General features: G+C 41.7%; 1 long non-coding RNA gene across 2 annotated transcripts in view; it reads left to right on the top strand.

The window, feature by feature from the left end:
• Window positions 1–16,039, top strand: part of LOC141569626 (uncharacterized) — a 29,641-nt gene that overhangs the window by 3,400 nt on the left and 10,202 nt on the right. For both annotated transcript variants that reach the window (XR_012493321.1, XR_012493322.1), the window contains exon 2: window positions 4,838–5,743. This is a non-coding gene — a long non-coding RNA (uncharacterized LOC141569626). The remainder of the gene's footprint in view (window positions 1–4,837; window positions 5,744–16,039) is intronic.

The following is a 16,039-nucleotide window of genomic DNA, read 5'->3' as shown; positions in this document are numbered from 1 at the left end:
TGTTTTCTAATTTCAAGGTCCTTAGAGGAGTTATCAGTGCCCTCTAGCCAAAGACCACCAGGCACATACCTGTGGTTGAACAAATAGGGTTGATTACTCAGTGCGTGGAGGGAGAATGCACACCATGGGGAGTTTAGGGGGGCATCTCACAGGTGTTAGGATTTATTATAGGATTGGGACTTGTGTTAGATGACTTGGGAGAGGGTTTAAAGAAGGGAGGCTTTCTCTGGGTTGGATTCTGTTAGGAAGTAACAGTACACACATGGGGGTATTCTGTGACTGGGCATCTTAGAGGATCTCATTAGGAGCATAGACTAGAAGGAGGCTAATTGGTCAAGTGGCAGCAGTTACTATTAGCCAGGACAGGAAGACGTTTGGTCATTTTTGTGGTTTGGTCAAAGTTCATGTTTTGTCTCTTTTCATTCAAACATGATTGTGTAGTAGTCTTGCTTTTGTCTTGGTCGCTGTGGTCACACAGTGGCCTTTTCTGACGTTGCTGGTCTGTGAATTATTTGTGTTCATCAGGAGAGCACCTAGGCCTAGCTGTGAGGACCAAGCCAGCTCCCAGATGTCAGTGGCTGCTTTTCTCCTCAAAGTGATAAGTGCTGGGTCCAGCAGCCTGTAGGAGACCAAATTCCCTTTCTGCCAGGAGCCATATAGAGCAGAGAAATGGTTAGATGTGCTGAACAGGAAAGATTGGGGGCTGGGTGTGGATGAAAGCATCTGGTTACCGCCTAACAGAACTTAGGAGCCTCAGTAAAAATAGTGGTCTCTTGAGGTTGTTTTTCCTTAAAAAATAAGATCGGAGAGTATCCTTAAGCAAGAGAAACAGATGGGAGAATGTAGCAGATTGTATTTTTTCAAAGATGGCCACAACAGTATCTTGCATCCCACACGCTCTTTTATAACGTGATCTTGCCACCCTTCCATTGAGAAGTAGGGTTGATACTCCCTCTGCTTTGAATCTGTACAGACTTTGGTTGTACTAACACATAGGACAGGGAGAAATAAGACTCGGACTTCTGAGTCTAGACCGTAAGAGGCAGTGCAGCTTCGGCTTTATCTTCAGGGACATTGACCTTTAAAGTCCTGAGCTGCCACGTAAGAAGTCTGACTACCCCGAGGCTGCCATGCTTTGAGAAATCCCAGGCCCACGCTGCGGCCACCTATAGATCCTCTGCGCAGCAGCCCCTGCTGAGGTTCTAGCAAATAGTCAGCATCAACCAGGAGACCTGTCAATGAAGACACCGGGAGATGATTGGAGCCCCCAGCTGAGGCCCCAGATATTATGGACAGACAGACACAGGCCATCCCTGCTGTACTCTGTCTGAGTTCCTGAAATGCAGAATCTGAGAGGAAAGTAAAATGATTGTTTTACGCCAGAGTTTTGGATTGGTTTATCACAAAGCAATAGTAACCCAAACAAGAGATAGGAAGTTTGAGTAACACAAAAGAAATGGCGTAAAAGGAGCAAGGAAAGCACTGTTAGTAGAGGGAAAATAGGCTAGTGACAAAGCATTTAGCTTTGCTGCTGCTGGGCTCTTTGGTCCCAGAGACCCCATAATGGACAGAAGTTGAACAGAAGACGGAAGAGCGGAAAGAGAAGTTGCTCGGTATGCTAAAAGAAACTTCTGCAAATAATGGCACCTCTTTTTAAAGGAAGATCTTGAACTGTTTAATTATTTCTTTAACTGAACACCTTGATTAAAACTAACTGGAATGTGTGGGGTTTTGTCCTAAGGAAAAAGTTCTTAATATCAACACTGGCAAACTAGTCGGTGAATAGCAAGATGTAATGTTATAGTTGCTTATGATAACAGTCCTTTGATTATATCCTGCTGGTGGATTTCAGTCAATTATCTTTGGGTTATTTATTTTTAAAAAGTTTCTACTTTGATGTGCTTACATGAAGGCTTGCCTCAGTATACCTTATTTGAGGTGTTGACATATGACACCTTGATGGAGTTAGTGTTGAAACTGGCTGTGAAGACTGTCAGCTCTTCAATTTTCCTTGGTAACAGTACTTCGTAACCAGAGGTTAAGGGATGTTTGCTCTATCTCAGTGCACAACTATGAGGTCGGAGGAAAACACAGTATTATTTCCAATGACATGAACAGGAGTTTCATTCTTTTCATTGGGCAGAATCTGGTTCACTTTTAAATCCTCCATATGTGTTTTTATACGTATACTTTGTGTACGTATTTTATGCACACCAATAGCTCTTGCTGGGTAACTTGTTCTATCTGTAAGTTAGAATAAAAGTCCTGGTATTGCTATTGGAATTGTGTAATTGATGAGCACTCAAGGATACTAGTTATAAATGTTGAGTGCAGCGGCCAACTGACCTCATGATTATGGGCCAAGTACAAAATGTCTCAGTCTCTTGCTTCATGGTAAAATTTCATGTGAATTGGTGTTTGGCTCTTTCATTGTGTTTCGGCCACACCGAACTACTCTCTGCTCCCCCTTGGGAGCCTTGATCATCCCTTTCCTGCTACTGGATCTGCTTATTCCCTCTGTACATTCTACCTTGAAAAGTCTTCCTGTCCATTCACATGGACCCAAGTCTTATACAACACTGAAGGCCTAAAGCCAGTGCCCCTTGTTTGGGAATGTTTTAGATCTGTCCTCCTCTTCATCATCTTTTCCTGTGACCCTCAGTTTTGCATTAGAGTCCTCTGGGCACATGCCTGGCCTTCCTACTGGTCTGTGAACCCCTGGAAAACAGAGTCTGTATTACATTGATTTGGGGGTCCCCCACAGCTCCTAGATGGGTGTTTTGTTCATCTTCAGACTGTGCAGAAAGAGCACCTGAGCCCGGAGATGCTAATGAGGATCATACGTCTCTTAGTGGCAAAGCTGGGGCCGGAACCCAGATCTCCTACTTCATGCTTTGATACTCTCCACCGGATGTAGGAGAGGGACGGGGAGGCGGAAGAGCAGGAGGAAGCAGTGTGCTTCATAAGGGCAAAACTTTGTTTTGTTCCCTGCTGCATCCCCAGTGCCTAGACCAGTGCCTGGCATATAGTAGGCACTCAGTGAATATTTATTGGAATAACGAGTGATGGAAATAGGCACTAATGTACAAGGATGGTAACAACAACTTTTAGGGGCGTGGATATTGTTTACTTATCACAAGTTCTTCTCATGCACATTGCCTCCATGCGTGAAAGGAGAAGCACAGAGCCAGGAAACTCCCATTGTTTCTTTGCTGGTATTTTTCCACTGCTCGCTTGTACTACTTATCTTTCCCTGGTAGCAGTTCTGAGGACAGTGAGGTAGCTCCCCCTGAACTCTTGCATTAGTGTTCTGATAAAAGAAAAATGTGATGTGCTGGGCACGAAATGTCTTCATTTTATATAAAAATTTTCTTGGGAAGATTAGTATTTCACATTTAAAAACCCAGCTCATTGAAATGGCGGCCTTTTATCAGCTTTGCTGTCTGGTATCACATGGGACACTGTGGCTGGGGTCTAGGGTTGCTCAAAGAGGCACTGCTGTCTCAGTGGAGCTGACCTACATAAGGAGGCTATTGCTGTGGCTGAAAAACAAGAAATAGGACGGATAAAACCACATACCTTTAGTCCCTGTACTCACTGGCCTGTGGTCATCCTGGTGACTTGTACCTCAGGCCTCACTGACAGAATTCCCTGCCCTGCGTTGGAATCCTTCCTCCCTTGGTGTGGTGGTCTTTTTTATTTCTTGCCTTTGCTTATTGGGTTGTGAAGAAGATATCTTTTCCTTAGCTCTAGTCCAGTCTTTCCTCTTCCTGATTCCCACTCTCTGGGCCAAATTGATTGGAACAAATTTATAAAGAAAAATTATCCCCTGTGTTGTCTGTGGTGCTTGAAGGCACAGTTTCTAAGATTTAAAATCGGGGACAGAACGAGTGAGAATAGGAAACCCACTTTGGCTTCAGACTAGTCCTGAGCCACATGATTTATAAAAACCCCTCCATCTGAGGAGTTAGGGGGGCTTACCCAGATCAAGAGCACAGAATCTGGAGCAAGACTGCTTGTACTGGAATCTGGGGTCCACACACTCTAGGCTTTGATGACCTTGGGCAAGTCGGGCTCTTTGTGCTGCAGTTTTCTCATCTGTAAAATAGAGGGTTATTGGGGAAGTTGCAGAGTTAATATAGGTAAAGCACTTAGGGTGGTACCTGGCAAACAGTAAGTGCTGTTTAAATGTTAGATATTTATTATAGCTGTCATTGTTATTAAAATAATTAAAACAGACCCCTGTGTGCATGCGCTATCAGAAGCCTGGAGGGGAGACATGAGTGGTACCCACATGTGTTAGCAGATAGGTGTTAGAGAAGCAAAACATGGTGAACAGACCTGAGGAAATTAAGGGATTTTATCTAGGAGAGAGTTTTCAGGAGTTCTATTTTGGTTGTGTTAATCATTTACTAAAAATAAATTTTGGGGAGCTGACAGATCACACAGTGACAGTGCTCTTGGGATCGGAGTTTTTGATGAGCTCCAAGCTGTTCTGCCCCATCCAGTGACTGCTGGACAGCTCGTTTTCATAGTTTACCATGGGTGCGAGGCTGCTGCTTTTCAAGACTACCATTGAGCAGGGGAGAGTGGAGTGGGAATAGGGCAAGTTAAAAGGCCCTAAAGATCAGTGTTCTTAGCAAGATTCAGTAGTTTTCTTAAGTGAATGCTCCTCGGATTGTTGCAAGCATTTGGATCCTTTCCAGAGTTCTGAAAAAGTTGATTTTAACACTTTTTCCCCTGTGTTCTCATTGGTTGGGAGAAGTGGATCTTCAGAGGTTATTACTGTGCCATTCTGAAAGCCCCTACTCATAGATTCAATTTTTTTTTTTTTTAGGTTGCAATCAGATCTCCATATGAAATAAAAGCCTTGGTGTGTGCATATTTGAGTCAGAACTTCTTAGCGGACATCAAGATTTGGACTAACAAAAATGCTGAAGGCAGCCTCTTCTTGTCTTCAGGACTTGTGTCCTGGGGCTGCGGCTGCACTATGGTCGTGAGTAGGCCAGTGGGTAACTACTATCAGTGGCCAGTGAGATCGTGTTTTTGCCTCTACTAGGCTGTTTCTTTCTATGTTCATATACCCTCTGAAAACCTTGAGATATATTGAGCTAATTTTCTTCTCCAGAGATGAGCCACCAGCTCCCCTTTACTGTTCACTATTCCCCAGAAAGTTCATTGGACTTGGACGTTTCCTTTAGAAAGAATTTGGGAGTGAACAATATTAAAAACGGGGAAACAAACATTTGTTGAATGAACCAGTGATGAGTGGTGGGCTAGAGAAGTCAGGGAAAGCTTCCTGCAGGAGGCATGAGATTTGACCTGGTCCTGTAAGAATGGGTATGTATTGGTTAGTTAAAGAAAGTAGGGGGTGAGTAGGAAGCAGTTGAATTTAATGCAACCAACTGAGATATCTCTAATGAATTCCCCTCACTGAGCCACTGCAAGAATAAATCCCAGGCTTATCGCTAGAAGAAACCCAGAGACTAGGTAATGATCAAAAAATGGGGTGGGGCAGAGGGGGACGGTATATCATAGTGGTCAAGAACTCAGGTTCTGATGTCAGACTACTTGAGTTCAAATCCCACGTTTTCTGTTTATATGTTTATTCGTATGACCCTGGTCAATTTACTTAACCTCTCTGGCCCTATTATCTTTATCTGTGAAGTGGGAAAATCCATCTGCCTCACAGATTTGGTGAGAAGATGAAGTGGGATAATGCATCAACAGTGCCTTACACAGAGTAAGTACTCACCACAAGGCAGCAATACTTTTAATCTGTGAGTCCAGCCATAAATCCAGATACCCAATGCACAGAGCCTGGAAATCATACAGGTGTGGTCAGAATCGAGACTGTTTTTGAGTGCTTACTGTAATTGCTTTATTTATGTTTTGTTCACCTTTAGAATTTGGTAGCATCTTCTTGGAAATACCAGCATGTTTCCATCATATTAGGAAGAATCACATAGAGTGTTTTCGTTTATATTTGCAACAGAACATTAAAGCGAGAGCACTTACTTTGGGGGCAGAGGATGCAGGGTTGCAATAAAAGCAGGGAGCAAGCAGAGAGAATCCCCAGAGGCTAGGTGAGGTTCACAGGGATGGAGTCAAGTTCTTGATCAGTGTAACCTCTCTCAACAGAAGGTCGCTGCCACCAATCTAATGCCAACAGGAGTCCCCAATGTGGGTTGTGGTAAAAGGGGAAACTTTATTCAGATGAACAGTTTGCAAACCTGGAAATCATAGCCCCTAGTGGAAACTGAAGGTACATTCCACAGAGACAAAGGGGAGGCCACTTTTTATGGAGACAGTCTCCCCACCTTGGTCCCTGATTGGTCTATTTTTATGTAAATGAGGAATCCAAATTAGCACAATCGGATTGGTCCAGATAGCATTGTCCTGATTGGTTGGCTTCATGTGTTCTGATTGATTGGTTGTTATGGAGCCACTTTAATTGGTCGGTATAGATGTAAATGAGGATATAGCTGCACAGTTCCGATTGGTTGGGGTAGGTATTAGCCCATTGGTTGAAAGATGACTCCAGAAACTGTTATAAAGGTGAGCTCAGTTGGCAAGAACACAGTGCAGGAGGCTTGGAATCTCAGTCTGCAATTTTTCTCTGAAATTTAGCACTAGTGAGAGACCTGTGTAGGCAATGGCTGCGAGATTCTAGTCGTGAATTTGTGCCCAGTTAATCACAAAGAGTCCCTCTTGGCCGATACAGTCTTTCTTAAGGTCCACAGCTCCTACTAGGAGATTCTACTGCCTGAGCTTTTCTCTCCTTGGGTTTCAGAGGTCCAAGGTTTCTATTTATTCAGTCATCAAACAGGCATGGGGTCAGGTGCAGTAGTATTTTTTTTTTTAACTAGAGCATGGGCTCTGGACTCAGGCCAGGCTTGAATCTGAGCTCTAGCATTTTCTAGCTCTGTGACTTTGGACAATTTACCTAACTTTTCTGTGCCTCTCTTGCTTCACCTGTAACATGAGGATAATAATATCGCCTATCTTACACAGTTGTGGTAAGGGTTAAATGAGTTAATACATGTATATGTAAAGGACTTAGACAATTTCCTGGCATACATTAAGTGCTCAACAAATGTTAAATATTATAATAACTCTTTATAGTGGGTGGGAAAGTGGCTATTTTAATTCTCTGTTTACATGTTTAATTCTCTGTTTATATGCTCAACTAGTTTTGTTCACCATTGTGTTTCCCATGTCTAACTCACTGTCTATCCTAGACATGACACTTTAAGTTTGTTGGATGAATGAATGAATGCTCACAGGTATACAATCCTAATACTACAGTGAGATGTGCTATAACAGAGCTTGAGTACAAGGCACTTAGCCGAACATGAGGGATATGATATGATATGCTCAACTTTGAACAGTTCAGTGAACATTTCATTGAGAGTGCCTGTTTCCTTACGGAATTTTCACAGTGCAGTGAGAACTGAGATTACACTGCATGCAGAAACCAGGTAAAGCGATGCTAGGTAGCCACCAGGTGGCAGTATTGCACAGGGATTCAAGCAGCAGAGAAAAAAGACCAGCTTTTTCCAGCCAAGAGTGGATTTTATATTTGAGGCACTTTTTCTCTCCTCTCCACAAAAGTTCAAGCCATGATTTCTTTCCCTTTGTTCCACGGGACTTGAGCACCGCCATTCCTACACGAGGCTGCTTGGGAGCCATTTGGCTCTAGAGCCCCTCTGTCTTAACCAGGCAAAGGAGGAAATACATTTCCAGTTCTTGGGTTGTTGGATTTCTAATTCCCAAACCACTGACCTGCTGTTTCCCTTGCTATGCCCCCATGGATGGAGTTAAATGGGTGAGGGGAGAAGCAAAACTAACATTTTTTTGAGACAGGAGGCACTATATGAGAAATTTCATATAATCATTTTATTGAATTGCCAAAAAACCCGAGAGATTGATTTTGGGATTTCTGTTCTCCATCACCCTGCTTCAATTATTAACATAGGCATGACCCGACTTGTTTCAGCTAGCCCCCACCCAACATCACTGGATTATTTTCAGGTAAATCCCAGATAATATTTCATTGGATCATTTCATTTTTTAAATACTTTCCTGCATACCCCAAAAAGATAAGGACTTTTTAACAAACTATAGTACCATTGTAACACTAACAAAAACCCAAGCAGTCATACTTTTTATATATATAGCATTTTTTATTAGTTTCAGGTACACAAAACAATGTAATAGTTAGACATTTATCATTTATATCCCTCACATAGTGACAACCCCCTCCCCCTATCCACTATCCCTCTGACATCGCACACAGCCATTACATTTCCACTGTCTCTATTCCTAATGCTGCACTCCACTTCTTGTAACTGTATAAATATATAAAATTGTATTTGACATTCATTATTGTTCAGCTTCAGCTTCAGGTGTACAGTGCAGTGATCAGGCATCCACATCATCCCTGAGGTGGTCTCCCTAATGAGACAAGTGTCCATCGGATACCCTACAAAATCTTTACAACATTATTCATTACATTCCCCAAATTAATTTTCAAAACCCTCTGGCCATCTTGTGGTTCCTGACTGTTTTCTAATCCCCTCACCTTCCCCCTTATCCCCACCCCCCTCCCATCTAGCAACCTGCAGTTTTTCCTCTGTCTCTGAGACTGTTTATGATTAGTTCATTCATTTATTCTTTTCTTTAGATTCCACATATAAGTGAGATCATATGGTATTTGTCTTTCTCTGTCTGACTTATTTCACTTAACATAATGTTCTCTAGGTCCATCCATGTTGTTGCAAATGGTAAGATTTCTTTCTTCTTTATGGCTGTGTAATACTCCATTGTATAAATGTACCACAGTTTCTTAATCCAGTCATCTACTGATGGGCATTTCAGTTGTTTGCATGTCTTGGCTATTTTGTATAGTACTGCAATAAAAGTAGGGGTGCATAAATTTTTTTGAATTAGAGTTTTGGATTTCTCTGGATAGACACCTAGGAGTGGAATTGCTGGATCATAAGGTACTTCCATCTTCAGATTTTTGAGATACCTCCATACTGTTTTCCATAGTGGCTGCACCAACGTGCAATCCCACCAAGAGTGCACAAGGGTTCCCTTTTCTCCACATCCTCGTCAGCACTTGCTGTTTGTTGATTTATTGATGATAGCCATTTTGACTGGGGTGAGGTGGTATCTCATTGTGGTTTTTATTTGCATTTCTCTGATGGTTAGTGAGGTTGAGCATTTTTTCATATGTTGATTTGCCATCTGCATGTCCTTTTTAGAAAAATGTCTCTTCATGTCCTCTGCCCATTTTTTAATTGGGTTGTTTGTTTTTTTGGAGTTGAGTTGAGTGAGTTTTTTATAAATTTTGGATATTAACCCCTTATCAGATATATAATTGGCAGATATCTTCTCCCATTCAGTAGGATGCCTTTGTTTTATTGATGGTTTCCTTTGCTGTGAAAAATCTTTTTAGTTTGATGTAATCCCACATGTTTATTTTTTCTCTTACTTCCCTTGCCCGAGGGGATATATCAGTAAAAATCTTACTCCGGGTAATGTCTCTAAACTTTCTTCCTATATTTTATTCTAGGAATTTTATGGTTTCAGATCTTACGTTTAAGTCTTTAAGCCATTTTGAATTTATTCTTGTATATGGTATAAGGAGCTGGTCCACCTTCATTTTTTTTGCATGTGTCTGTCCAGGTTTCCCAGCACCATTAATTGAATAGACTGTCTTTACCCCACCATAAATTCTTGCTTCCATTGTCGTAGATTAAATGACCATATAGGCATGGATTTATTTTTGGGCTCTCTATTCTATTCCATTGATATATGTGTCTGTTTTTATGCCAGTACCATGCTGTTTTGATTACTGTAGCCTTGTAGTATAATTTGATGTCAGGTATCGTTCTACCTCCCACTTTGTTCTTATTTCTCAAGATTGCTGAGGCTATCCGGGGTCTTTTATGTTTCTATACAAATTTTAGGATTATATGTTCTATTTCTGTGATAAACGTCATTGGTAGTTTGATAGAAATTGTTCTGAATATGTATATTGCCTTAGGCAGTATGGACATTTTAACTATATTAGTTCTTTCTATCCAGGAACATGGTATGTGTTTCCATCTATTTGTATCTTCTTTCATTTCTTTCTTCAGTGTCTCATAATTTTCTGAGTACAGATCTTTTACTTCTTTGGTTAAATTTATCACCAGGTATTTTACAGTCTTTGAAGCAATTATAAACGGGATTGTTTCCTTAATTTCTCCTTCTGATATTTTATTATTGGTATATACAAATGCAACTGATTTCTGAATATTAATTTTGTATCCTGCTACTTTACTAAATTCATCTATCAGCTCTAATAGTTTCTTGGTGGAGTCTTTAGGGTTCTCTATATATAGTATCATGTCATCTGCATATAATGACAATTTTACTTCCTCCTTACCAATTTGGATGCCTTTTATTTCTTTTTCTTGTCTGATTGCTGTGGCTAGAACTTCCAGCACTATGTTGAATAGAAGTGGAGAAAGTGGGCAACCTTGCCTTGTTCCTGATCTTAAGGGGAATGGTTTTAGCTTTTCCCCATTGAGTATGATGTTAGCTGTGGGTTTATCATATATGGCCTTTATTATATTGAGATATGATCCCTCTATTCCCACTTTCTTAAGGGTTTTTATCATAAGTGGCTGCTGGATTTTGTCAAATGCTTTTTCTGCATCTATTGATATGACCATGTGATTTTTATTTTTCATTTTGTTAATATGGTGTATCACACTAATTCATTTGTGGATGTTGAACCACCCTTGCATACCAGGAATCAATCTCACTTGATCATGGCGTATGATCTTTTTAATGTATTGCTGAATTCTGCTCGCTAATATTTTGTTGAGGGTTTTTGCATCTATGTTCATTAGAGATATCGACCTGTAGTTTTCTTTTTTTGTGGTATCTTTGATTTTGGGATCAGGGTGATAGTGGCCTTGTAAAAATGTCTGGGAGCCTTCCCTTCGGCTGGATTTTTTGGAAGAGCTTGAGGAGAATAGGGGATAATCCGTTTTTGAATGTTTTGTAAAATTGAACTGTAAAGCCATCTGGTCCAGTGCTTTTGTTTGTTGGGAGATTGTTGATTACTGATTCAATTTCCCTGGTGGTAATCAGTCTATTCAGGTTTTCTGTTTCTCCTTGAGTTAGCCTTGAAAAGTTGTAGGCTTCTAGAAAATTGTCCATTTCTTCCAGATTGTCAATTTGTTAGCATATAGTTTCTCATAGTAATTTCTTAAATTTTTTGTATTTCTGTGGTGTCTGTTGTCACTTCTCCTCTTTCATTTCTGATTTTATTAATTTGGGTCCTCTCTTTTTTTGATGAGTCTGGCTAAAGGTTTGTCGATTTTGTTTATCTTCTCTAAAAACCAACTCTTGGATTCATTGATCTTTTGTATTGTTTTTCTGGTTTCTATTTCATTTATTTCCACTCTGATCTTTATTATCTCCTTCCTTGTACTCCCTTTGGGCTTATTTTGCTGTTCTTTTTCCAGATCCCTTAAGTGTGAAGATAAACTGTTGATTAGTGATTTTTCTTGTTTCTTTAGGTAGGCCTGCAATGCTATGAATTTCCCTCTTAGGACTGCTTTCACTGCATCCCATAGATTTTGGGTCGTCATGTTTTCATTTTCGTTTGTCTCGAGATATCTTTTGATTTCTTCCTTGATCTCATGGTTGACCCATTCATTATTTAGTAACATGTTACTCAGCCTCCATGAATTTGTGTGTCTTCCAGTTCTTTTCCTGTAGTTGATTTCTAATTTCCTAGCACCGTGGCCAGAGAAGACAGTTGGGACCATTTCAATTTTCTTACATTTATCAAGACTTGTTTTGTGGCCTAACATGTGGTCTGTCTTGGAAAATGTTCCATGTGCGCTTGAGAAGAAGGTGTATTCTGCAGCTTTGGGGTGAAATGCTCTGAAAATATCGATTAAATCCAACTGGTCCAATGTGTCATATAAGGCCGTTGTTTCCATACTGATTTTCTGTCTGGAAGACCTGTCCCTTGTCAGAGGTGTGCAGAAGTCCCCTACTACGATAGTGTTACTGTTGATCTCTGTCTTTATGTCAGTCAATATCTGTTTTATATATTTAGGTGCTCCTATGTTGGGTGCATAGATGTTTACTAGGGTTATGTCCTCTTGTCGGATCGATCCCTTTATTATTATATAGTGCCCATCTTTGTCTTTTAATATATTCTTCATTTTAAAGTCTATTTTGTCAGATATAAGTATTGCAGCTCCAGCTTTTTTCTCATTTCCATTTGCATGAAATATCTTACTCCAACCCTTCACTTTCAGCCTGTGTGTGTCTTTTGATCTGAGGTGAGTCTCTTGTATACAGCATATACAAGGGTCTTGCTTTCTTATCCACTCAGCCACCCTATGTCTTTTGATTGGCGTATTTAATCCATTTACCTTTAAAGTGATTATTGATAGGTACATAGTTATTGCCATTTTTTTGTAGTTAGATTGTTTTCATCTTTCTTCTGTTTACAGAAGCCCTTTTAATATTTCCTGCAATGCTGGCTTGCTGGTAATAAATTCCTTTAGCTTATTCTTTTCTGAGAGTCTCTTTATCTCTCCTTCGATTTTAAATGTCTGCCTTGCTGGATAAAGCAATCTAGGTTGTAGGCCTTTGTTTTTCATCACTTTGAGTATCTCCTGCCACTCCCTCCTGGCCTGCCTTGTTTCTGTAGATGAGTCATTTGATAGTCTTATAGGAGTTCCCTTGTATGTAACCCTCTGTCTTTCTCTTGCTGCTTTTAGGATTCTCTCTTTGTCTTTAACCTTTGACATTTTAGCTATAATGTGTCTTGGTGTGGACCTTTTTGGGTTTATCCTGGTTGGAACTGTCTGCACTTCCTGGGCTTGTATGTCGGTTTCCTTCACCAGGTTAGGGAAGTTTTCGGACATTATTACTTCAAATATGTTCTCAATCCCTTGCTTCCTCTCTTCACCTTCTGGTATTCCTATGATGCGCATGTTGTTGCGCTTGATGTTATCCCAGAGGTCTCTTAAACCATCTTCATTGTTTTTATTCTTTTTTCTTTCTGTTGTTCTGTTTGGGTGATCTCTGCTAACTTGTCTTCTAAGTCGCTGATTCGATCCTCTGCTTCATCTAACCTGCTGGTAATTCCTTCAAGTGTGTTCTTTATTTCAGTTATTGTATTCTTTAGTTCTAACTGGTTGTTCATTATGATTTCTCTATCCTTCTTTATGTCATCACTAAGCTCCTTAAACATTCTTATCATCAGTGTTCTGAACTCTGTCTCTGATAGGTTGGTTACCTCTATTTCATTTGGTTCCAATTCTGGAGGTTTCTTCTGTTCTTTTATTTGGGACATGTTTCTTTGTTTCCCCATTCTGGCTGACACTCTGTGTTTGCTTTGATGTATTATGTAGATCTCCTAGGGTTCTTGGTTTTTGCTGGGTTATCTTATGTAGTATGTGTCCTTTATATTTGACTTCCATCACTTCCCTATTCTCCTGTGCATGTGCTCCAGGTGACATTTGTGTTGTGTTCATTGTCCTGTTAAAGTTGAACTTTAATTGCTTTGGGCTTGTCAGTAGGTGGGATTGACTCCTAGGCTGACTAGTTGTGAGACTTGGCTCTGCCCACAGTGTACGATGTTCTGCGTGAAGGTTGACCACTCAAATGAGGCTTGGCCTCTATGGGCTCTTGTGCCTGTAGAGAATTCCCTCTGGGTGTGTCATGGGCTTCTCATTCTCCAACCCTTTGGTAAGTGTCAGGGTGCCCCTGTCTACTCCCTGTTTCACTTCATGTCCTTCCCCTAAGCGATAGCACTCACTGTCGGGCTTTCAAGCTCCAATTACACGCTGCGACTCCAGATCTCCACTGCGGCCCTCTCACCTGAACTCTGGTGTTGTGACACATCCTGATGGACAGTAACTGCTGAAGATCACACAGACAACCCAAGCATGTCCAAAAGGGAGCTCATCTTCTGCATCCCAAACTTGCTTCTCCTCTTTACTCTGAATCTATTGGTGGTACCACTATCACCCAAACCAGAAACCTGGAACTCTTCATTTTCTCTCATTCTCTACATCTAAGAAATTGCCAAATCCTGCCAAATTTATATCCGCAGTAGGTCTCTAACCCGTCTTCTCCTTTCTGTACTCATTGCCATTACCCTAGTCTGGCTCTCATTTTCTCTAACATAGGCATCTTCTCTGCCTCTAGTCTGTCATGCCTCCAACCCAACTGACAATCTGGGTTACCTACCTACAGTGAAAACCTTATCATGCCAGTGGCCTGCTTGAAGCTCTTCACTGGTCCCGCTGCCCAGTCAGATAAAATTACTCCTGTCTCCATAAGGGTACATCCTCCTATGTACCAGGAACTATGCTAGGTATTAGTAATTCAATGTCAACCTTTAAATGGCCCCTGCCTTTTAAGGAATTTGCCATCTATCTAGGAAGATAGATACATGACCCCATACTGGTAACATGAAAATTCCTGTGATAGATACATTCACAGAGCATTCCAGGAGCACAAGACTGAGTTCTTTGAGCACAGAGACTTGTGTCTTCCTAATCTCTGTATCCCCAACATCTGGTACTAGGACTGATTCAATAGACAATTGTTTTTGAACACTGAACAGATGATCTCTGACCCTCAGTTTCTCTCTATGTAAAATGGCTCACAGCTCACATATCAAATGAATGCAATCTATGGACCTTGTTTGAATCCTGATTTGAATAAACTAAATGCAATTTTTAAAAATGAGACAACCAGTAAATTTGAACACTAGCTAGATATTTGATGATGCTAAAGTATTATTGCTTGGGAGTGACGTCGTAGGAATGGCAGCAGCGAGGTGGTCTTCTTGAGTTCTCCTCCGGAACGTACCATAAATTGAACATCTGTAACCCATCAAAGGACTCTCTGCTCATCACGCAGAACAGCTAAGAGACTCATAGGAGGATTACTTGAAGGTGGGCAAACTGGGCAAGCAGAGGAAGAGGGAAGGGAGCTGAGTGGAGACGCAGCCCGCATCTGAGGCTATGGAGACGCAGGGCATCCCAGGATAGAACAGAGACCACAAGAGCCAGGAGGTGGGCTCTTTCCCTGCATCCCACAGCTGATCTCTCCTGCCCAGAGAGCAGCGTATCCAGCCTCTGAGGCAGTAACCTCAGCTAAGACCTCCAGCTGGGCCCTAGGTAGGACAAAGCACATAAACTCCATACCTGGGCCCCTCCCCCCACTCTCCCAATCCTACCCCCACCCTTCCAGAGACTCAAGCTGGCCCCTGAACTGAGGAGTAGTGCCAGATTGCAGAGGAGCAGTAGCGCTCGGGATCTGGGAACACTCGGCGTGTAGCTCTGACCCAGGGAAGAGGCTGGGAAGAGTGTGACACCACTGGGCTGGGAGAGAGAAGATTCCTCCATCCCCAGCCCCCACCCTTTCTGGCCAGCCTAGGGCAGGGCAATTACAACTGCGGAGATAACACCCAGGGGTCAGCAGCAGGTGGTAGAGGCAGCTCTGGGCTTTCAGCAGCTCAGAAATGGCCCGCCCTCCACACACACACACACACACACACACACACACACACACACAGAAGAAGTGCCCTAAGACGCAGGAGACCTGGGCACAGGGCTGGCTGTGTTGCTCTCAGTGCGCATATGTGCAGGCAAGAGCAGAAACTGCACTGACTTTGTAAAAACTACCATCCGGACCCCATAGCCCCACTCATCTAGAACTGTAGTCCCAAGGTCACTCTGGGCACCAGGTGACCGGATCTGCTTGCACAAGACGTAGAGGACTCTTTGGTACAGCAGAGGACAACCTGGAGATTACTTGGTGGGCTTAAGCCAAGACTGGCGCTGCTTTTTTTGTTTTGTTTTGTTTTTGTATTTTTGATATTTTTGCCTGTGTTGAGTGTGGGTTATCGGTTGTTTTTACATGTGAGTGTATTTGGTTTTTTCTTTGTTGTTGTTGTGCTTGGTGATTTGCTTTGTTCTGAAATTACCCTACACCAGGG

Source organism: Rhinolophus sinicus, chromosome X, assembly GCF_036562045.2.
Source record: "Rhinolophus sinicus isolate RSC01 chromosome X, ASM3656204v1, whole genome shotgun sequence".
Lineage (NCBI taxonomy): Eukaryota > Metazoa > Chordata > Mammalia > Chiroptera > Rhinolophidae > Rhinolophus > Rhinolophus sinicus.
Note: the sequence above shows the minus strand (reverse complement) of the source record. Positions and strands in the feature narration are given on the sequence as shown.